This window comes from Lipophrys pholis (genome assembly GCF_963383615.2).
Source record: "Lipophrys pholis genome assembly, chromosome: 6".
NCBI lineage: Eukaryota > Metazoa > Chordata > Actinopteri > Blenniiformes > Blenniidae > Lipophrys > Lipophrys pholis.
The window spans coordinates 7,239,715-7,263,747 of record NC_137629.1 but is presented as its reverse complement, the minus strand read 5'-3'; the positions used below and the strand labels follow the sequence as shown (position 1 = coordinate 7,263,747).

Here is a 24,033-nt window from a genome sequence, read left to right as displayed (position 1 = left end):
CTGTGATGATTAAAAAAAAAAAAGTCAAAAGGCTCCTTAATTTTGCTGACAAACTTAACTTTAGATTGGTTGTCAATTAATTTTCTCTCTATCATTTCATTTCAATGTTTCCAGCCACATACAATGTGACGTATATCATCTAACAATGACATATTTAAGAAATAAACAAGGAAAACAAAAGCAGACAAAAGGACGAGTCAGTCTTTGGCTCTTTGATTTTAATCATTAAGGATAGAAAGCAAGAACTGAACTCTGCCAAACCCTGGAAAACAGCAGCGACACCTCCTGCTATCTGCATTCAAATTAGACCAGAGTCGTCTCAACATTTCCTTCGCTCCAAAATAAAGCACCTCTTAGTGAAGTAACCATGAATGCTTTTCAGAAGAAAAAAATAACCCAGACCCTCAACTGAAAGACCCTGCAGTGACAATGCAGAGCCAGCGTCACAAGGAGGAAAAAAAACAGCTTTTAACAATAGTTGAGGACGAGCAAACACAAAGACCTGGGCACTATTGTTCAGCGCGTTTCAGCTTGAAGAAAGCGTCTGAGTGTTATTAAAGGTGAAGGCAGACTCCACCAGCCTGCAGCCTGCATACATAAATAATGAGGGACTACATTTGCTTTCTCACATTTTGGGAATTTAGCTGACGCTCTTATCTGGAGTGACTTAGAAGGCGTGTACAAGTTCAATGATTTCAACTCCATTTAATGGAAACTTCACAAGAAAAAACCAAAGCAGTGAGAGTGCAGGTCCGCGTCAGACGACAAAAAGAAGGTAAACTTGTGATGGGAGACGGCATCTTGTTCATGTTAATAGCTAAATTATCAAAAGCTATTTTAAAGTCTTTCACGTCACCAACTGTAAATATAATCTATGTTAATGAGACGCCATTTTGTACCGTACGCATCACTTGCAAAAAAAACAGGGCAGCGAGAGAAGATTTCTCATTAGTTTAATTTAGTTTAATGTGAACGCATTAAAAATAACGTTGTCTGGAGCCTTTAAACATCTTGTTTACAATTCTACATAGCAGGAAAAAAAATCTGAAAAAAACTAGAGGTGAAGGTGTGATAAGAAGAGTAGTAAGGAATTAAGTAGTGGAAATATAGAAAAAAAATGGAAGTGTATGAATTATCATTGAAAAGTCAGAATTAAAGCCAAAGTGACTGATACTTGGAGGCTAAATGTTCCACATAGTTTATATTAGTGAGACATAGAAGTTCATTTGATTTCATAACCAATATCTCCATATTTTCAGTATTTTCTCTTCCAAGCAACACCACTGCACATTTCAGAAAGGATTTCGCTTCATACGTGTTTTTCTGTAGTTACAGTAATAGTTGTAGTTGCAGTTGTACTGTACTGGCCTCTGTTTTAACCACACAGCATAACTTTCCTTCTGGTTCAATTCTGATGAATACTAGAGCAGCCACCATGTCATTACAATCAGTCCGGCTGAACGTAGTGTGTCGCTGATTAAAAGTCCCTTTATTTTTCCTCTCTGTAAGATGAATTTCTCTTCTCTTCTGGAAAGAATAACTGCCTTGTCTCTTCACAAACAAATTAGATTTATTTCTGGCTGCCAGAGAACACGCGTGTAAATGCATCACATTTTAGGTAAAAAGCTTCAAGACAAGATCTGATCACAGCTTAGGTTACTACCAGAGGAGAGAGAGAGAGAGAGAGAGAGAGAGAGAGAGAGAGAGAGAGAGAGAGAGAGAGAGAGAGAGAGAGAGAGAGAGAGAGAGAGAGAAAACAATTAGGCTGCGGGGTCCAATTAATCCAGAAGTCATTTTAGAAGTTCAGTTGGATTAATTACTGAAGCCTGTTGGGGGGGAGGGGGGGGGGGGGGGGGGGTTGTCACACAAACAAATACAATTACGGGACACATACAAGCATCAGGCGCAACCTTGAGAGTTTAACTGATGCATTGTTGATCATCAAAACACAGAGACACACAATCACTGATGCACAAATATATTTGAGGCTCATCAGTGACAGAATTCCCAGGAGCTGAATTTGCTTCTGGCAAAGAAAATGATTATGATTCAGAATCAGACTTGACATGTTAATAGCGCCTTGAAAACAGTAGTCGTACCAGACGTCGACTATTCAAACAGACACACTTGGAATATTTATCCTGCTATAATTGTGTTTACACTCTTTTATTGCTTTATGATATATGTATGGGCTAAGGTAGAAAAGTGAATCTTTAACATTTAATGGGAATGTTGTGGGTACTCCCAGACAGCTGAAGTAATGATGTTTATATTATCCAAGTCAGTGAGCAACTAATGATGAGCAGACGCTGTGCCATTAATTGATGTGTTTAATGTTTCAGGGATAAAACAAAAAAAAAAGAAAAGGTGGCAGTAGAGGCAACACAATTCAGCCACGGGCACCAGTTTAGAGTTTATTATCTCTTATGCAGCTACACCTCCAGCATGGAAGTGTGTGTTTATGGAGACGCACTATATCTGTACAGCAATCAAAAACTAAACGTGATCACACGCCTGACGTCACATGGTCCGTCCAATGATGTGGTGTCGTTTGACTATGGTAACTTTGGAACTTAAAATGAGAAATTTTGCATAATTTTGTAATTTTTATCAAAAGAAGAGTTTTAATCAAACAAGAAAGACATTCTTAAAGTAATGATTTCTTTATTAAATTCTGAGCAGAACATATCATCCAATATTTATTTTAACTGATTCAATTCAGTGTAAAGTTTACACAACAACGTTTCAAGTGAAAACACATCATTTGAAGAGTGGCTCCAAGCACCGTTGTCGTGTAAACAAGACACCCGAACCCTCCGAAGCACCAGGGGTGAAGAAACTGCTTTTACTGCACCCGTGTTTATGTCTGACGGGACTAAATAAAGCTCCGTGCCTACATCGGCCACAGAGGAGCTTGAACTTCACTCCCACTTCATGTTCTTAATGGATGTTCAGTGTGGAACAGACGACAAACCAGCCCTGACAAATACAACATACAGTCACACGGACAGACGTAATACAAGTGCAACTAAATGAATCAGGCACAGAATTGTAACGTCTAACAGCCAGTCATGATGTTTCTTTTACTTTGTGTGTGTGGAGTTGTTCCAACTCAAACACAAACTCTTTCTCTCTCCGTCTCTCTGCTCCGTGCCAGAGGGAAAACCCTAAAAATACACACTCCCCCACAACACTACCCCCCCTCTCTTTCTGCCCTCTGTTCCTTTTGCTTTCACATCCTTTCTCTTTCAGCGCTCTTCGTGAACTCTCTCTACACTTCGCTCATCTCGCAACCACAACTCTCATCACTTTCTGTACGTCTGGAACCACGGCTGCTCTATGACTCCTGGTCGACTTTTCTTTTACCAGCAGTTGGTGTGCATCTTCTGACACAAAACCACGTCAATAATCCATGTGTGGAAGCAAGAGCAGGTTTTTATGCTTACAAGCTCGTATATCTGCTTGGACAACCAATTTGTATGTGTTTGTGACACTGCAGTTGCTCAAAGTGAGAATATCTCCAGATCAAACCCCACTTGTGGTCCTGTGTGAAGTTTGCGTGTTGTTTTCGTCCATTTGTGACTTTTCTGCGAGTCATCGGGTGTCCTCCCACAGTCCAAAAACGTGTTTTGAGGTGAACTGCCTGTCGGTGTGAATGTGTCTGGTTCTCTCTGTTTGTGCTGTGATGGGACTTACAGACTGTTCAGTGTGTGATTCTACCTTCCAGTGAGCTCAGAGCATCTGCAGTCCAAAACATCCAGACGATGGACAGATGAATTTGGTGATTAGCACAGTCAGCTAAACCAAAGTGGAAGGGGGGGGGGGGGGGGGGGGGGGGGGGGGGGCTCCATTGGCATTTACATGTTCAGCCTGTGTTGGTATAAAAAAAAAAAAAAAAAAAAAAAAAAAAAAAAAAAGATTCTTCAGGCTAATCTGAAACTGTAGATTTCAGCATTTGTTACTGATTATCTTCTCTCGACCATTGTACTTGTGCAAGGCAGCAGTTTTAATCTCAATCATCAATGGAATCGAGGCCACTTTCTGTGAGAGAACAGTGCTCAGCCTTGGTCCGAAAAATAAATAGGTCCACAAAAAAACACTCAAGACGAAGCGATTGTAGTGGGTCTTGAAAAGCATGCGCACTCCACAAAAAGACCTTGTGAAAACACACACTGTGCCCCTCCCTAATGTTGTAAATACAAATATGAAAACTTAGTTTATAATTGGTAACCATGTCTGTCGTTATTGGTACAATTTTTGAGTGACGTTCTTCTATTTCAGTTATTTGTATCAGTCTGAGCATCAGCAGCAGCATATGTACTCCCACCACCACTCATTTCATTTTACAGCTTCAGATCCTTTTTAATTCATGTATGTGTATTTCATAGCAATTAAATATATAGCTGTGAGTCATCTCATACTAATGTATAGCATGACACTCTGCATGAACCTCCTACATACTTGAGCATCCCACTTCGATGCAGCTTCAGTCCACGAAGAAAAGAAATTCAACTACGAAAAAACATTTCAAACTAATTTTCTCCCTCTAGATCCTGGTTGGTGATACGAGAACAGACAAATTTCTGCAATATGTAGACGCGACTAAATAATGCTTTTTCATCCTATGAAGAATTACTCTAGTTACTCTGTGCCTAAATGTGTGGTTTATTTAATGAATGCACCAGCAGAAGATATATTCTTCAAGTTTATAGTCGGAGAAGATATTCATATAATCATGCATGAAATAAAACAAATGAATGATAAGCAAAAGAAAAAAGACATTTTTATAGCTCTGAAAGTACATTAAGAAATAAGCCAAGGGGGAAGAAACTGGGTTGAATGAAAATGCCTCAATGTAGTTATGTATTGTAGCATCTTTCAAGCCGTAATGTGTCTCGCGTACAAGAAATAAACAAAGAATTGCTTCACAATAAAGAAAGGTTTACGTATAACTAAGTAGATTGAATAAGTACAGCGAGAGGAGTATGGTCATCTTTAAAAAAATATTGAGGGAGCCTCTTGGAAAATACAGGTTTATGTTCATCTTGTTATTTCAGTACATTCAGCCTATGAAGCGAATAGTGTGAAGCCTTCAAAATCGTCCACTGAAACACTTTTCAAGACTTAATAAATACAAATTGTTCAATAAGACATGAATGACATACTGGAAAAACAAGACATTAGGTCCAGACAGCGTTTCAATATCCACAGGTCAAACGAAGGGTAGGGTGAAATGTAATGTAGAGGAGCTTCAGACAGAAAGTTTGTTTGTGGTTGCATGTTCATTAAATGCCCATATTTATAAATTTCAGAAACAAGTTAATCCTCAAAGTAGCATTTTCTTCTGTTTAATAATGTTCTAGATGGTTGTTCTAGCCATACATGATGTATACCTGGTGGAACTTAACCAATGTAACAACTGCAAAAATACAATATTTCCATAAAGACTAGCAAGCAATAAATAAAAATGTGATTTTTACTTCGCAAATCTAATATAATTGGTCACATAATTGGTGTTTCTGTGACCTATGGCACTGCACCAAGTTGACATTCAGCTAACATTAAGTCCACTGAATAGCATCCATTTAGCTTTTAATGCCTCTGCAGCTGAGGCCATCAGATGGTCATGACACCAATTTCCCTCATAGCTAAATCAACAAATCACAGAGTAACAATACAATCGCTGATGAGCACCCTTCAATGCTCCAGCACAGGTTTTCCATCAATTTGTACCAAAGTTCCTGTTTAAGTTATTGAAATGCTTCTTTGAAAAAAATTTAATAAAATTTCAACCAATAAATGGGTTAAATCTAGTGCAGTCAATCAAAATTTTTTTTTACTAATTGCACAATTTTCTGTAATTAATTGCGATTAATCGCATTGTTTTTCTACTGAAGACTGAAGTTTGTAATGGATATTTATTTAGAGAAACCCACAGAATTAATATCAACTCAACACACACAGACTATATTTAAAATCAAAGACTGTTTTCATGACGCCCTTTTAGCGTTTGGTGAAACTGTTTCTCTCCAAGATAAGCAAAATGAGAGACCGCACGGAGAAATTAATATTTTACCTGCAAGTGTTTACTCCAGTTTTCGAATTTGGTGGCTACTGGTCAGCCAGCATGGCAACCTGCTGCTTTGCTGCAGAATTACTTCTGTGGTCCTTAAATTCGGCTTGACAAGGTGTGCTAATGACTCTCACTTTCTCAGGCCACGTTTACACGTACCTGGGCATTTGAAAAAACTGTGGTATTTCTCTGCGTTTGGGCCGTGTATTTACACATAAATGCAGCTAAGACTCACAAAAAACGATGATGATTTCTGAAACCTCCGGCCACAGTGGAAATCTGGATAAAATCCGTGTCTCCGTTTGCATTTAAAGGGGGGTAGGCGGATATTTACGTCACAATTCGTGGCTGTCATGGTTTCATGCTTCTTGCTACACTGCCCCCTACAGGTTTGGCTGCTCATAGCACCTCTGAGCCAGGTATATATGGTACGTGTAAATGAAGATTTCTTTTTATTTTAAAGGTAGAGGGGGAAATGTCTGTTTTTGTAAAAACCCAGGTACGTGTAAACATGGCCTCAATCAGCTATCAGGTAACTTTTTAAAGTGAAACTTTCTGCCTTAATATTATTCCACTCATATTATGCTGCTCTGTTGTTACGGTGCTGCACATGCAGCTGCTCCGGTAAGGGAGTAAAAACAAACAACCAAAAAAAACGGATTAAAACAAAACTATGTTAATTCCGTAAAAAAAATTTTTTAACGAGTTAAACGTGTCAAATCAATTCAATTAACGCGTTAGTTTTGACAGCACTAGTTAAATCACATTGATGCTAAAAAGCACCCTAAGATTCCCTGTATTTTACATTTGGTTGTTTTTCAACTAATCTGCATTTGCATTAGCCTGTTAAAGGTTTCAGGTGGTTCAAGACACTTTTCATCAAAATGTTAATTGCGTAATTGATGAAAACTCCGATTTCAGCATAATTAATTGTTCAGTTCCAGATCCTGAGCATGTCGCTGTCACCCTGCCAGGTACTTGCTCTGGTCCTCGTCAGACCTTTCAGCAGGCCCAAAACAAGTCTTTTTACTCCTTTATGACTCCCTGCCTGAGCTGCTATGTAACTTAACAGGATAAAAGTCCATATTAATTCAAAGACCGAATATTCACAAGTATTATGTCAGTAATATTCATGTTATCTTGCAGTTGTTTCTTGTTGACATTGAAAGCTAGTTGCTCAAACGCAGTTTTTAGAAATTGCTGCACATTTGTAGTTTCTCACATCAGCACTTGAGTTTCCCCGGTTTGAGAAAGCAATCAATATATATCAAAGCTTCTGTGGTGGGATTGAAAATGAAGGCCATGTATAAATGTGTCAGAAACTGCAACAGAGAAAATGCCACAAAACTGTAAAAGCATGGAAAAATGAACTATCAACATCGACTCCTGACCAAACATGTTTTAGAATAGGTTGAATAATGAACCCACAAAAAACGTAACTATTTTTCAGATACTCCTCACCCCAGCCATTCGTCTTCACGCATGCATGCCAAAACGTAAATTCTCTGGGTAAATTAGGCAAATAAAACGGTTGCATAGCTGTGAGATGGGCCCACAAACCAGATAGACCAGCTGGTCAAGTCCTTACTTTTCTCTATGGGATATAAACTAGCTGCTCTGTGGGCGATGAATAGTGTGTTTCAGCATTATGTATGCCACAAAACAAAATCATCATTGCAGATGATTTGCATAAAGGTACATAATTCCTAGAAGACTGGGACAAAATTTGCATTTTTTTGCTAAATCAGCACAAGACCTTAACCTGTGTGTTATAGTGATGAATGTATTGTACTTTAAAATAGGATCAAATAAACTACACTTTCCAAAAAAAACATGATTATTCTTTTACTTCTAGTTTAAAACTTTTACCTGACCTTTTACATCCCAGCTGTGTCCTTTTCTAATGTACATAATGCAAATGGACTGAGCGTCAATGCATCGAGTGATATAAAGCACCACATGTCCCACACTGAAGGTCTCCTGTTGTTCAGTGTGTACCGAACCACTCAATATGGGAATCCTTTTCTTTGACGTCTCTATTGACTGTCCTATACAGCGTTAACACATGATCGCACTCGAGTTACAGCTGCACGTTGATCACAGGAACAGGAGGCCAGAAAAGAGCAGTGTGTATAGAACTTCAGCTTCAGGTCAGTGTTCGACTCAAATAAAAAAGTTTAAACTTTCGATTTGTACCGTCAATAATATAAAGTTACTTATCAATCATAGTTTTTCTCTGAAATCGTTGATTATTGGTAAAACCAAAAATGAATAATATTGAACGGAATTAAGTAAAGGTCTATTATTTTAATGGTACATGTCTCAGTTACATTCATACATTCTTCCAATGCTGCCTGGTTTGGACAAACTTAGGCAAGACAAATTCAGTGTCTTGCCTAAGAATGTTTGGTGAGATGGGGAATTGAACCAGCATCGTCAGGATTGGAGGTCAATCTGCATACCCACTGCACACTGCCACCCCAACCTGGCACAGACAAAATCTTTAGATTTTACTTGAACTTATCTTGACCATTATACTTCTTAATCATGTAAAGCATGTAAACAGATTAAATCAGGAGTCTCTAACTTAATGTAGCTGAGTGCCACTGCTGGCAGTATCCTCTCAGTGGAGCACATTTAGTTCTCAAAATGTGTTTTTCCCCTAAATATTGATCCTGTTTAATCATTTAAAACTGCTAAAAGTTTTTGTTTTGAGGCCAGAAGTAAGAGGAAGGAGATGACCCAATAAAAAGAATAAATTCTCCATTTTTTTGCCATAATTAATTAATCTAAATCCCATTTTATAACTTGTGAAGATTTACACTCAAGTAGGACTATTACAGCTGTTATCACCACTGATGAACTTGACTCTCTTTATTGATTAACGTTCATCTTTAGTCGCTGAGTTTCCGCCATTTATCCAGGTCTGGTTATATCGCTAAAAATATTGTACGCTTCCACTTCCCTCAACCACTGCGGGGGATCTTGAGGCATTCCTATGTCTGACGAAATATACCTTCTCTCCAGAGAGTGTCACTCTGGATCTCTCCGGAGCTGAACAGGCTTCACAAACTGTCATAAGGCTCTCACAAAATAATCTATCACAATGGTTTCCTTCGTGCTTCGAAAGAAGAGAGATGTCAAACATGCACTGCTGTCATTAAAGGTGAGCCTAAACCCGGGCAATTTTTTCACACAAAATCCAGTTTCACATCCGGGGTAACCAGAGCAAACACAACGTTGAGATACAGGAGTAGAGTACGTTCGCACAGAGCAACAGGACAAGAAATGCAAAAGCACAACGAAAGAAAGCAAAACAATAAAATTCAATACAATCACAGGCATGTCTGGAGAAGAACTTCTCCTTGCTGAAGTGTGGGATGAGAAATTCAATCAACAACTCAATCTGACAAAAACTGGAGAGCCAGTGTTGATGCTACTGAACAGCAGCTGCTAGTTTTCACTTCGAAAATATGAACTCTTGCTCCTCTGATTTCCGTGTGTGCACTCTAGTGCAGCGCAGGTACAGGGTGTGGGCCAAACACACCAGAATTCTGTCATTAAAGACAAAGAGCTGAAAATCAACACAGGAGGAGTCGAGCTGATGAATCCCGACACCCACGCTGATGTAACGCTTACCCCTGATGCAAATGGCCTGTGAAATTGCTGCACTCCGGCTGCCCTACAGTGCATCTACCACAGCTGGAGAGAGTTTGAACTGTAAATGATACAGCAGGACAAGTCTCACAGTACAGGCCGACACCTTGTACCTGCACCTTCGATCAAGGCACACCAGATTTCCATTCTGATCTATAAATACTGCATAACAACAACAATAACAGTTGCAAAAGTTACTGCAGAAAATGTATTGGGCTTAAAACACAAAACGACACATTAGGAAAAGCTAACTAAAATATAACAGCTTGGGGTTCACTGCAACTCAGAGATCTTCGTCTTTAAGGTCTTCACATGGTTAATGTCTACAATACCATCACAAAATCAAATCATTCACACAATTAGAGCCATTTTGCAATTATTCAGGCGCAGGAAATTACATTATTGTGACTGGGATGAACGGTTCTTGACCACCCTTCATGGACCCCAAAGCAATCTAGAATGTGAGGAAACAATATACTGTGACTTCAAACTTTTTTCTAAATATAACAGTTCTCTTCTCAAAACCAAGCTGTAACACCACAAGGATCAATTTCCAGCCTTCATATTGATCAGTCAAAGACCCTCCCAGAACAAAATATATTTATTAATTTATATATATTTATTTCTCTTCATTTTCCTGAAACCGTTTGATTCGGTTCTGCACCAAGAAATCAAGACTGAGCAATCCCCACATTAGAGGACAGAGAAACAAATAAGGGAGTTTCTTATAAAAGCCACTCAATCAGTTGCATTTTCTCTTATCAGAAAACCACAAACGCACCACAACTCCCATTAATCAGCGCATCGAATGTATTTTCCACTGTTCATTCACAGGATGCTGTGGGCTGCCACACACACACACACACACACACACACACACACACACACACACACACACACACACACACACACACACACACACACACAACACACACTCCAGGAGAGCTGGTTGTAAATCCATTCTGGGGATCCACAGTCCTCATTAGCAACCGATTACTGATCGACATACATGAGGCGCGCCTGCACCGCAAATCCCCCCGGACACCCACGGAAATCAGATGTATGGAAAAGTATGTAATCCACATCCAGACAGAATCAGACCGATGTGACGACTCCATTACATGTGGAGGTCAAAACACTTACACTCTTAAAAGCATGAGCGATAACGCACGCGTTAAAACTGGAAATAAATCAAACTTCTGGCAAATGTTTAAAGTTATTTGTGGAATCACCAACCGTCTGTATATCCTTCACATTAAGTCATGCAAATAAAATTCAAAGTGAATTACATGTTAGATTTGGACAAACTGAATACCATCAAGGTGGCTGAAAACTCACGTGGGCGCACCACAAACTCCAAATATCACTGCAGAGTATTTCTTGTAGGTCACCTTTTTCTTAAAGGTCGAACAAAATAAAGAATAAAAAAAAAAATCACAAATAAACAAGCATAAATCGCGCAGTCAGACTGTTAAAGAATAAAGTGGCTTTAACTCACCATTTCTCTGTTGCGGCGCCGGGTGTTGGAAGCATGTCACGACACTAAATCCCCACGGCCAAGAGTCACATTGTTCTCCAGTCGGAGCGCAAACTAATGACAGGAGCTAGATTAGTGAAAGTAGAACAGCCGGGGGTTTTGGGGATCTTTTAGGAATGAAGTGATGAACGGAACGGAGCGCAACGCAGCGGGGACCGGTGGGATCACTGCGGGATGTGCGCAAAAACAGGCGACGGCGAGCGACCGGTGCGCGTCCGGTGACACCAGGACGAGACAAACTGTGAATGGTGAAAGGGAGTAAAAACCCTGGAGGAAATGTAGAGAAAAATCGTGTGCAGGAGAGCCGAGCCAGTAGGTATTTTGTCTGCCCGGCGAGGACTGCGCGGAGTCGCCACAGCGGAGGAGATGTTGCGCTCTGTCTCTCCGACTGAACTCGCAGCGGACATTAACCCGCTCTGCTCTAGTCCCTCCTCTTCAGCCCTGAAGTGAAGTGAGGGGAAGCATCTCCCTCTCCCCCACTCGGTCTCTAACCCACGCGTTCTCTCTCCGTCACTAACACACCACATTTGACTGACATGATTCATTTGGTCGACGTTGTTCCCGTTTAAGTGCGCGCTGGAGTGGAAGAAAGCACATGTAACACTTTGACCTTTACTGATTGGAAAGGCTCAGCTGTAACCTTGAATACGGACCTGCGTTATATAACTGAAGTCTTTTCATTTTATGGTAATTTTATATTTTTTAATTTCTTGATTCTAAAACCCAAATTTTTAAACTAATCTGAGCACTAACCAGTTATTCAATTCAATAAGTTGTTACTTGGAAGTTCTGCACAGTGGTGTAGTGGTTAGCAGTTTTGCCCCGAGATCAGGGTCCTCAATTAGTTTCCCCCAAGGGCCAAAATATGACCAGTGTGCCAAACCAAGGGCCGGAACAGCCGCAGGTGTTTTGCTCTATTTCAGTAAAAGTTGTTTTTATTGCAGATGTTTTAGCTGATGTTACCATTATAACTATTATTATTATTGTTGCTATCATCATTATTATTATGAGTAGTAGTAGTCAAGGTGGTTGTAGTAATAATTTGAGCCTGGGGTTTTCAAAACTTGTGTTGAGGGTCACATTAAAAAGGCGCTCTTGAAAAAACCTTAAAAGGTGCAAAACCAACTATCTAATTATTTACACACAGAGAGACAGAAATACAGGGAGAGATTTACATTGTTTTATTTTTTAAATACCATAATTGTTGTTTCAGTGCTGCATTTGTTTCTGTTCTCATTTCATCCATTTATTGTTTTTAATTGTGGTCTGTTGCATTTGAAGTATAAAACTGTATATAAATGAACTTATTAGTACTATTGTTGTTGTAATTTTTGTTATAATACACCAGTTAGATGCCAAATAAACAAAAATGAATGAATTCACTCACCAATCAGTGAGAAAAGTGACAGCGATGGGATGAGGAAATCCCTCTGAAGTATGTTGCATCAGTCAGTCTGTTTCTGGATTCTGTTAGTTTAAGTCACTGATCAGAGGTGAAGAACGCTCCTCCACTAAATCCTCCACTCTTCTTGTCACAGTATTTGTGAGTATTGAAACAGTATGTCAACAGTGAAACTTGCTCCAAGGTGCGTTTATACATCAGCACGATGAGTTACCAATATTATTGTCATTCCTGACACATTCCTGACATTCTTAATGTGACATAATGCATCTGATTATAGTTCTTAAATGGGCCTGACATTCCTGATATTCATGGCACATCTTTTTGGCTGACAATAAATATTCCCATATCAAGAATCATCTGTATTCGTGAAGTTTGCAACTGAGCGTGTGGATTAGTTTTGATGCGTTATACAGCGTGACAGCATTCGCTCCCTGCAGAATCCTCTTCCCTGATCAACAATGTGCGTGGGCCAGACAGTTGGCTCCCCGCGGGCCGCCTATTGAGGAGCCCTGCTCTAGAGTTTGCATGTTCTCCCTGTGTGTGTAACTTTCCTCCTGCAGTATAAAATGTGCTTGAGGTTAATTAGTGACTAAGTTGGCATTATGGTTGGATGGATGTGTTAAGCCCCGGTCACAACCCGCCGTATTTGCAAGTGCGTGCTGTCTACTTGCAAACACGTGGGCAAAATTTGGGGATCCATACATGCTGGGTACCGCCTCCGTACAGATTTGGGAGCACGCAAACACGCGGGAGCACTTTTCGTGCATGAGGAACTTTCGCTGCGTTCAGGCTGCGTTCGGACTACGGATCTACAGCCAATGCGCGCACGATGCACTGACTCCGTGAGTCTTTTAAATTTTTCCCACGGTCACTTGCTCTATGGACAGCGCACTCATCACCTGTGTGCTGCGCAGGTGATGAGTGCGTGGTCTCTGCTTACTCGGCACTTCTCCAGTTCTACTATCCAATGAGCATGCAGAACTTACGTGGACCGTACCGAGTAAGCACTTGCTCCGAAGTTACAACGCACGTTGCGCGCACTGATTTCTGCATGGACGAAACCACCACTCCCGTATCTTATTTTTTTCCCATCTTCTGTACCAAGGCAAGTAATACCACGTCAATGCCACTTGAAGCTGTTCTTGCCGCATCAGAACCCGGAGTCTCTGCGGTAGAATGGGCAGCATCTGGAGGCAGCAGCAGCTGAGACATCGGACAGAAAAACTCGCGTTCATTGCACTTGCACGCACTCACAGCATGCAAGTGAGTAAGGACACCGTACGTGAGCAGCACGTGTAAGTATGGCCTCCATAGGATACATGGCAATCGCACGGAGATCGTATGTTGTAAGCACGTTGTAAGCACGTTGTAAGCACGTTGTAAGCACGTTGTAAGCACGTTGTAAGCACGTTGTAAGCACGTTGTAAGCACGTTGTAAGCACGTTGTAAGCACGTAACACTCACTTACCACGTGTGCAATGTACGATGCACACAACCACTCACGGCCAGGCGTGGCGTGCGGGCCTCGTACTTACACCTTGCGCAACCATGCAAGTGACGTGCGCTGACATACTTCTTCCCTGCTCTTGCCACTCCCTCCCCACGTTTTCAGAAAAACGTGGCGGCCGTGGCGTCCCCAAAAAAACTTACGAACTAAAAACACACAAGGTGGGTTGTGACCCGGGCTTTAGGGAGTAACTGAAAGACACCTCTAGATGGTGCTGTAGCACTGCATGTTGTTCTGCTGAACCAAGCATTTCCAGCTGTTTGTCTTTCCCAGGACAGAGGTATGAAATGTTTTGACAAAACGCTCCAGCTTATACTGAAACGGCAGTGATCGTACAGGTACTACCGTCAGGTGTACCGGTGTTTCAGCAACATGTCACTGCACAACACATTATCAATGTAGGGAATAGTGTAACATTATTTCAAACAACATGCTCTCAACTCTGGTTAAAGTTGTTGGTTTGAATCCAGGCCTTCTTGGGTTGGGTTTGCGTGTTATCTTTGTCCATGTGTGCTTTTCCCAGGTATTGTTTCCTCATACAGTCCAAAAACATACAGATTAATTGGTGTAGTGAAGTTTCCAATCAGGCCAGTCTGATATTTTAATTGTACTAATAGCAACTATTTTGTGCAGTCATATCTCATTTTTCAAGCCGATCTGGTTGTAAATCGTACAAATTCCATTTGATGTTGACGTTTCAGGTTTGACCCCCAGAGAACAAACATGAAGTCTCACTGAGCTTAATACGGGTCTACCCAAAATAATAGGAAACACTTTCAAATCTATGTTTGCTAACTATTAGACATATCCAGGGTATTTGAGTATTTTAGGTAGATCTGGCTTTGTGTTTTGAATCCCCTGTAAATGTCAGATTTGTAAAGGTGTTGATTTAAGATACAGACACTTTCACATATTTTATTTTCTGTAGTTCCTCAAGGATATAAAAAGATCGACTGCTTCAGCACAGAAACGGCAGGTGTCATCATTAGAAAAGGAAGAGGTTTTAATCTCCACATCTCTTTTACAACTCGTCTCTGACTCATCCGACTGTTCGTCCCCTGGCCTCCTTTCGTTCTGTCTTTTAGTGAGCATTACTGCAAACATCTCATTTGAACTGAAATTGTTTGATATCTGATTATTACTCTCCCCCTGCCCGTCTTAGTCATCCTCCTTATTCCATCAGACCTTCCCTCACTGGAGCCAACCAGTCACAAAAATGTCTCCTTATAATGGCCCATAACTTTAATTAATAGAATTCAAGATCCTTCTGATCACATATAAAACTCTTCATCAGAAGGCTCCGTCCTATATCGAGAAACTTCTAGAAGTTTATCACCCTCCACGAGCCCTTCGCTCTGAGGATGCAGGACTGTTGGTAATCCCTAAAGTCCATAAAAGTAAAACAGGAGGCAGGAGTTTCAGCCATATGGCTCCTCTACTCTGGAATCAACTACCAGCCTCGGTCCGAAGGGCCGACACCATTAGTTTATTTAAGAGTAGACTAAAAACCTTCCTCTTTGATAAAGCTTATCAATAGGAATAAAATAGGACCACTAAGTTGAGCTGCTATCGGCCTAGACTGCTGAGGGGATTTTCTCTCTCCCGTTAAAAGGGAGAAACTGTCACGGGACGGAACTGAGGCTCAAGTGCAGACAGCAAAACAGGAGACACAGAATTTGAATTACGGATTTATTTTAACTAAAAGGGCGGGAACAAAAACCCTACTAAAGGCAAAAACTAAAACTAAGAAGAAAACGATCGGGAAACTCCTGACGGAAAAACTATTAGAAAACAAAGTACAAACGATCGCAGCCAAAGAGGACGGGCGGAGGAGTCTGGCACAGGAGTGGGGAGACTCAGCTGCAGAGTGGGAAGGTTAGAGGGGATCGTAGTTCCAGGCAGGGAGGAGGCAGGCAGGAATCCAGTTACGCATAGGACCAGGCTGAAGTATTTTACGGTTTGGCGTCGGTTCATGTTCAACTGGTGTTTATATAGAGGTGCAGGTGGGGAGGCCACTCCCCGCCGCAGCTGGAAGCAGTTGAGTTTATTGGAGGTGAGGTCATGCCCATGAGGCAGGGAGGCCACCAGATGGTGCCAATGGACCAAATTAGGTTTGAGAAGTGGAGGGCATGACAGTACCCCCCCTCCTACGTGCGCCTCCAGGTGCACGACTGAAACGTTCAGCACGCCGCCGTTTGAGGTCCCTGATCAGGTCAGGGCAGAGGATCTGCCTGCGGGGGACCCAGCTCCTCTCTTCGGGCCCGTATCCCTCCCAGTCCACGAGAAACTGAAGGCCGCGACCCCTGCGGCGGACATCCAGTAGGCGCCGAACCGAGTAGGCGGGTGAGTCATCCACCATCCTGGGAGGGGGGGGGGGGCGAACTGGGGGAGCCAGGGGGGAGTCTCTGACGGGCTTGACCTGTGAGACATGGAATGTAGGGTGGATTTTCAAAGGTCGAGGAAGGGTGAGACGTACCGCCGTAGGACTGATGATCCGCTCCACTGGAAAGGGACCGATGAACCGTGGCGCCAACTTCCTGGATTCCACCTTTAGAGGGAGGTCCTTGGCCCTCAGCCAGACTTGTTGACCCACAGTGTAGGTTGGGGCCGGGCGACGATGGCGGTTGGCATGACGCTCCATCCTCCTGGTCGATTGTAGGAGTGTGGACCTGGCCCTCTCCCAGATCCTCTTGATCCGGCTGACGGATGTTTGCATGGAGGGAATGGCGATTTCTTGTTCCTGGGAGGGGAACAACGGTGGCTGGTACCCGAGGGAGCACTGAAAAGGAGACATTCCCATCGAAGAGTTTATTTGTGAGTTGTGTGCATACTCCACCCAGGACAGATGCTCAGACCAGGCCGTCGGGTTGGAGGTGACCAGGCACCGGAGGAACGTCTCCAGGGACTGATTGGCCCTCTCCGCTTGTCCGTTAGACTGGGGGTGAAAGCCAGAGGTGAGACTGAGGGTGGCCCCTAGTGCCGTGCAGAAGGCCTTCCAAACTCCGGAGGTAAACTGTGGCCCCCTGTCTGAGACAATGTCTGTCGGTATCCCATGCAGCCGGAAAACGTGGTTTATCAGGAGGGATGCCGTCTCCTTGGCTGAGGGGAGTTTGGGAAGGGCGACGAAGTGTGCTGCCTTGGAGAAACGATCAACAATGGTGAGGATGGCTGTGTTACCTCCAGAGCGGGGTAGTCCCGTGACGAAATCCACTGCGATGTGGGACCACGGCCGAGAGGGCACAGGGAGTGGCTGGAGGAGGCCCGTGCTGGGCTGGGAAGGCGTCTTGCCCTGGACACAGGTGGGGCAAGCAGCGACAAAGTCTCGAGTGTCCCGTTCGAGAGAGGGCCACCAAAACCTCTGCCGAAGGATGGACACGGTCCGGAAGCCTCCTGGGTGGCAGGCAAAGCGGGAGGCATGGGCCCACTGGAGCACCTGGGTACGCACAGACTCGGGAACATAGAGAGCATTAGGTGGGCAGTTACCTGGGGTTGGCTGTTGGATTTGCGCCTGGCGGACCTGATCCTCCACTTGCCAGGTTAGAGAGGCGACGAGGTGAGCGGGGGGGAGGATAGGTTCGGGGTCACCGGAGGGCTCATCGCTTGAGAACTGGCGAGATAGGGCGTCCGGCTTGATGTTACGGGACCCCGGGCAATATGTGAGGGTAGAACTGGAAGCGACCAAAAAACAGTGTCCAGCGGGCCTGCCGAGAGTTCAGTCTTTTGGCTGAGCGGATGTACTCCAGGTTTTTGTGATCGGTCCAGACTATGAATGGGTGCTCCGCCCCCTCCAACCAGTGACGCCACTCCTCTAGGGCAAGCTTGACCGCCAGCAGCTCACGGTTCCCCACGTCGTAATTCTGCTCTGCTGGGGTCAGGCGGCGAGAGAAGAAGGCACATGGGTGCAGCTTTTGGTCTGTTGGGGTCCTCTGGGAGAGCACGGCCCCGGCTCCGGAATCAGACGCATCCACCTCGACCACGAACTGAAGGTGGGGATCTGGCTGAACAAGGATTGGAGCAGAGGTGAATCGTACCTTGAGGGACTGGAATGCTTGCTCGGCCTTGGGGGTCCACTGGAATGGGATCGAGGTGGAGGTCAGGGCTGAGAGTGGGGCTGCCACCTTACTATAATCACGGATGAAGCGGCAGTAAAAGTTGGCGAAGCCCAAAAACCGCTGCAACTGTTTCCGGGTCTCTGGCTGGGGCCACTCCGCGACAGCCGAGAGCTTGGCCGGATCCATCCTGATTCGTCCTGGGGAGATAACGAAGCCCAAGAATGGCACAGTGGTGACGTGAAACTCACACTTCTCCGCTTTAACAAACAGGCGGTTCTTCAAGAGGCGCTCTAGAAACAGACGGACATGGCGGACGTGTTCCTCCTGGTTCCTGGAATAGATTAGGATGTCGTCCATGTACGCAAACACAAAGCGGTTGATCATGTCTCTGAGCACATCATTAATCAGATTCTGGAAGACGGCGGGAGCATTTGTGAGGCCGAAGGGCATCACCAAATATTCGAAGTGTCCTAGGTGGGTGTTAAAGGCTGTTTTCCACTCATCCCCCTCTCTCATTCTCACTAAGTGGTAGGCATTCCTCAGGTCTAGTTTGGAGAATACCTTGGCCCCATGGAGGAGGGTGAAGGCTGAATCTATAAGAGGAAGTGAGTACTTGTTCTTCACAGTTATATCATTTAGGCCCCTAAAGTCAATACAGGGTCGCAGGGACCCGTCCTTCTTGCTCACAAAAAAGAAGCCCGCACCTACCGGAGCAGTGGAGGGCCGAATGATACCTGCTGCCAGGGCATCCCTAATGTACACCTCCATAGCGACCTGCTCGGGTTTAGTGAGGTTGTACAGACGACCAGAGGGCAAGGTGGCTCCGGGCAGGAGCTCGATGGCACAGTCGTAGGGTCGGTGGGGGGGGGCAAGGATAAGGCTTTCCTCCTTGCTGAAGGCCGGAGCTAGGTCCCGGTAAACATCAGGGATACAGAGCGGGTCCGGAGGCCGGGGAACTGGCTTGGGAATTACCGGAGCAGAGGGTGAGGCAGAGCGGAGACAGTTGGCATGGCATGCTGTACTCCAGGACAGAATCTGGCTGCTGCGCCAATCAATGGAAGGATTGTGTTTTGACAACCAGGGGTGCCCCAGCACCAGCTGTGGGCGAGAATTTTCAATTAGGTGAAAGGTTAATGTTTCATGGTGGTTACCTGCGAACAGGAGGGTGACCGGAATTGTTCTCCGCCGGACCGTGGCCAGGGGAAGACCGTTAAGCGAGCGGGCCTCCATGGGAGAATCCAGTGGAACAGATGGAATGTGGAGCTGTCTGGCAAGGTCCACATCCAGAAAGTTCTCCTCGGCCCCGGAATCCACCAGCACAGGCACGGAGAGTGAGTGAGTTAGGTGGATCAGTGTCGCTGGTAGCTGCAGCAGATGAGGGGAGGTTGCCGCAGTTCGGCTCACTCATAGACTCCCCGTCACGAGGGAGCCCTCTCTTTTGCCGGTCTCTGGGGACGATGTGACCATAGCAGGCTGGGGAGTGGGCACGAGATGGTGGAGGCGTACCTGGTCCATCTGGTGTGCGCGCTCTCTGCGCCTCTCTCTCAACTGATTGTCAATCTGGATGGCGAGAGAGATAAAGGCCTCCAGGCTGCCCCCCTCCTCCTTGGTGGCAAGCTCATTCTTCAGAGCCTCGGACAGTCCCCTATAGAATAACCTCCGGAGGGCCGGATCGTTGAACCCACTGGTAGTCGCAAGGGCCTGGAACTCCACGGAGTATTCGGCGACACTGCGGGACCCCTGGCTCAGGGTCGTGAGGCGATCCCCAGCATCTCGTCCTCGAACTGGGTGATCAAAGACACGCCTCATGTCTGTGGTGAAGCGGGAGTAGGAGGTGCAGACACTTCCCTGTTTTTTCCACACAGCGACTCCCCAGTCCCGTGCAGACCCCCGTAGGAGGCTGATCAAGTACGCGATTTTAGCCCTATCAGACACGTAGGACGTCGGCTGTAACTCGAAGGCGAGTGAAACCTGCGTCAGGAAGGCCTCGCAAGAGCCAAAATCCCCAGCATAGCTCTCTGGCACCGGAACCGTGGGTTCACGGACAACTGTAACGTGCACCGAGGGAGAGCTACTACTCGCTGTCTCTGGGATGTTAGCGTCGGTCGATTGAAGCCCTGAAGCGGCTAGGGGAGGTACTAACGTGGACAGCTGACCAGTTAAGTGTGACACTTGACTAATTAGTGCATTCACACTAGATACAAGACCCCTAAGGAGCTCATCATGCTGTCCTATGATTGCCTCGTGGCTATCTACAGCCTGATGAATGGCAGAGGCAGCGCCTGCCTCCGTTTTGCGGTCTGCTGAGCTCATGATGGCCAAACCGTACTGTCACGGGACGGAACTGAGGCTCAAGTGCAGACAGCAAAACAGGAGACACAGAATTTGAATTACAGATTTATTTTAACTAAAAGGGCGGGAACAAAAACCCTACTAAGGCAAAAACTAAAACTAAGAAGAAAACAGAAAACGATCGGGAAACTCCTGACGGAAAAACTATTAGAAAACAAAGTACAAACGATCGCAGCCAAAGAGGACGGGCGGAGGAGTCTGGCACAGGAGTGGGGAGACTCAGCTGCAGAGTGGGAAGGTTAGAGGGGATCGTAGTTCCAGGCAGGCAGGAGGCAGGCAGGAGGCAGGCAGGAGGCAGGCAGGAGGCAGGCAGGAGGCAGGCAGGAGGCAGGCAGGAGGCAGGCAGGCAGGAGGCAGGCAGGAGGCAGGCAGGAGGCAGGCAGGAGGCAGGCAGGAGGCAGGCAGGAGGCAGGCAGGAGGCAGGCAGGAGGCAGGCAGGAGGCAGGCAGGAGGCAGGCAGGAGGCAGGCAGGAGGCAGGCAGGAGGCAGGCAGGAATCCAGTTACACATAGGACCAGGCTGAAGTATTTTACGGTTTGGCGTCGGTTCATGTTCAACTGGTGTTTATATAGAGGTGCAGGTGGGGAGGCCACTCCCCGCCGCAGCTGGAAGCAATTGAGTTTATTGGAGGTGAGGTCATGCCCATGAGGCAGGGAGGCCACCAGATGGTGCCAATGGACCAAATTAGGTTTGAGAAGTGGAGGGCATGACAGAAACTCTACATTTGGAGCTTCTGTTTCTTGTCTTTCTTTCTTTCTCTCTGTGTAACAACATTACTGTAGCCACCAGATACTGCCGCCGTCTTTTTTCTCCCTGACAGGAGGGGAGCAGGATCCAGGGGATCAGACCCAAGACTCACAGAGTGGAGTTACGACTGTCCTACTACCCGACCCCACCACAGCACCGGGACCCCACCGCAACGGCATGGCCCTTAAACTCCAGACTGAGATTGGTTCATCATCAGACCAACGCTCATCATAGACTTTTCTTAGTATTTGTACTTATCTGGCCTGACTGCCACTCTCTCTCTCCCTCTTCTATTCCTCTCTCTCCCTGTCCTATCCCATGTACTTCTCCCCCCAACCGGTCAAGGCGGATGGCCGCCCTTCCAGAGTCTAGGGTCCACCCCACGGTTTCTTCCTGAAGAGGGAGTTCTTATGAACTTCTCTCCATGCGAGGGAGTTTTTCCTGGCCACTGTTGCTTGTTACATCTGCTTGCTTTGGAAAGGTTTAGTTGGGTTCTGTTGTACTCTATCATTGTAAGAGCGTTTTGAGATGTTTGTTGATGTGATTTAGCGCTTTACAAATAAAATTGAATTGAATTGAATTGAATTAATTCTGTCTTGTGTCACTCAATGGGGTGATTATCACTCCAAGTTGTTTTCAATTTGTTAGCAATGTCTAAAAAGTCCCATGCATCTCAAGGCAGGATTAAATACAACATGCAGTGCAATGGTGGGAATGTGATGCACAAATACCTAAATTTCTTCAAAATTAGAAAAAAAATAATCCATCTGTGCAAGTTGGCTCATTGTCAAAGTCCTCTGTGATGTCATGGCATGTTGAAAAATTTCATTTCGTTTCTGTCTGTAAGCTAAACAGTTTAAAAGCAGCGTCTTGGCCCGGTGACAAATATCATATCATCAACTTTTGTCAGTTTGTGTGTGTCTGCTTCACGATGGCTGGAAAGATGACCCACAGCTCATATAAAGTCCCACCTGTGATTAAAGTATTGACAGCGAACACTGATAGAAATTCTCTATCAAAGACTGAAGGGACACAAAAAACCCAACTCATTCTATTGTGAGTGACAGTCGGATATCACCAGACGTGTTAGAATAAAAGAAGCTGAGCTTGAAGTTCCTTCTTTGCATGAACAAAGAGATAACAAGAGGGACCCTGCTGTACAGTGAACACAGATTCCAAACATTCTGTCTGCAGTATGACAACATAACAGATGTATACATATTGGATTCTACACCTGAGGTTCTTTACAATTTTCCCCAAACGGCCAAACAATATTAACTGGACTTTATTTGACTTTTAACTTTAAATCCACACATAGCAGCTGGCACGCAACGTGTTGCTAGATGCAGTTCTACAGTTTCTCCTGTCTTCCTGTGGCTGTCACAGCATTGTGTTGCACATTCATCATCATAATCTCAAACACATTGTTCTGGACTGTCGCAGGAAGCTGCAGTACCCAGAGAGAACTTGCACCGGGGGGCAGATGCGATCCAGAGTCGAAAATTCTCACTATCAGGCCTGTTTGTTCACAATGACATCATTGTGTAGTGAATTCTTTTTTTATGTGTTTTTTTGATAAAACATAAATGTGTTTTAGTGTCAAGGATGTCACTTTACTTTCACTCTACATTTCTTTCAATATCAGAAGGTCAGACAATGAAACAAAGTGGATGAGATTCATGGACTGTGGATGAGTGTAAGTGGAATGTGGAGAGGCCAGAGAAAAGGAAGTAAGGTGAGTTCAGGCAGGAAGACTTTTCTTTCTTTGTGAAGAAATGTTCAATTTGTGAAGAGCCTCTGAGTTTTTGTTTCAGGTGCATCGGGTTACTTTTCTTCCACCTCAGCTCCAGAGATCAGCTCATAGATTTAGCAATCACTTCAAACTTTATCCAGCTGGCTCTTGGGTACACAGATTCTTATTTTTCTTTCTTCTGTTTGTCCCTTTAAAGACATTTTGGAGTGTGAGGAACCTGAATAAATGCCAATGTTTGTTTACTCTCACTACTTGTTTGTCTCTGTTACTGGTGAGATCTCTGTTTTCTTCACAGGTGTGATTCATGTTCCTCTTTTACCGCATTTCCCCGCCTCTTCCTTTCCTACCAGGAAGTCAGAAGCTTTTTAAACCCTGTAACAACATCTCATTCTATCACCTGTCTCTTTAATAGAGTCCCCCTGAAAGAGAATAGAAACTTTGAGCTAATGTTATAAATAAACCCCCCAAAAATAAATAACAGCATTGCAGAAAGAGATAAATATAAACAGCCAGAAAGTTTTACTTCATAGAACATTCCTAAAAATAATGTGCCTTTCTGCCTGAAGGTTTTTCTCTTGACATTATAAACATTCACTGTTATTTTAATTATCATTTATTCTATATTATATTTTATTCCCATAGCTTTAAGTTAATTTGAATCAAACATTTTGATCACCATTATTTCGTATATTGCTCTGCTTTAGGGTTTTGCTCTTTTACGATTTGTTATTAAATTAACATACATGTATGTCTCAAAATATTTAGTCTTTTACTGACTTGTTTAATCTGATTGTTCTGGCTTGTATTGGGATACCTGTTTGAAAATATCCAGTATATCAATGTCTAAAAATTCCTAGTGAAACCTCAGGAGGAGACAAAGTTCAGAGAAATCAGACTGAGAGCAATTGAAAAGATTAAAAATACACAATCAATCCGGGTGCAGACACATGA

At 44.2% G+C, this 24,033-nt stretch overlaps 1 protein-coding gene across 1 annotated transcript in view; it reads right to left on the bottom strand.

Moving 5' to 3' along the window:
* Positions 1-11,710, bottom strand: part of htr4 (5-hydroxytryptamine receptor 4) — a 193,810-nt gene extending 182,100 nt beyond the window's left edge. Inside the window, exon 1 of the mRNA XM_080465165.1 lies at positions 11,229-11,710. The gene's annotated coding sequence lies outside the window, so the exon portion shown is untranslated. The remainder of the gene's footprint in view (positions 1-11,228) is intronic.
* Positions 11,711-24,033: the final 12,323 nt, after the last annotated feature.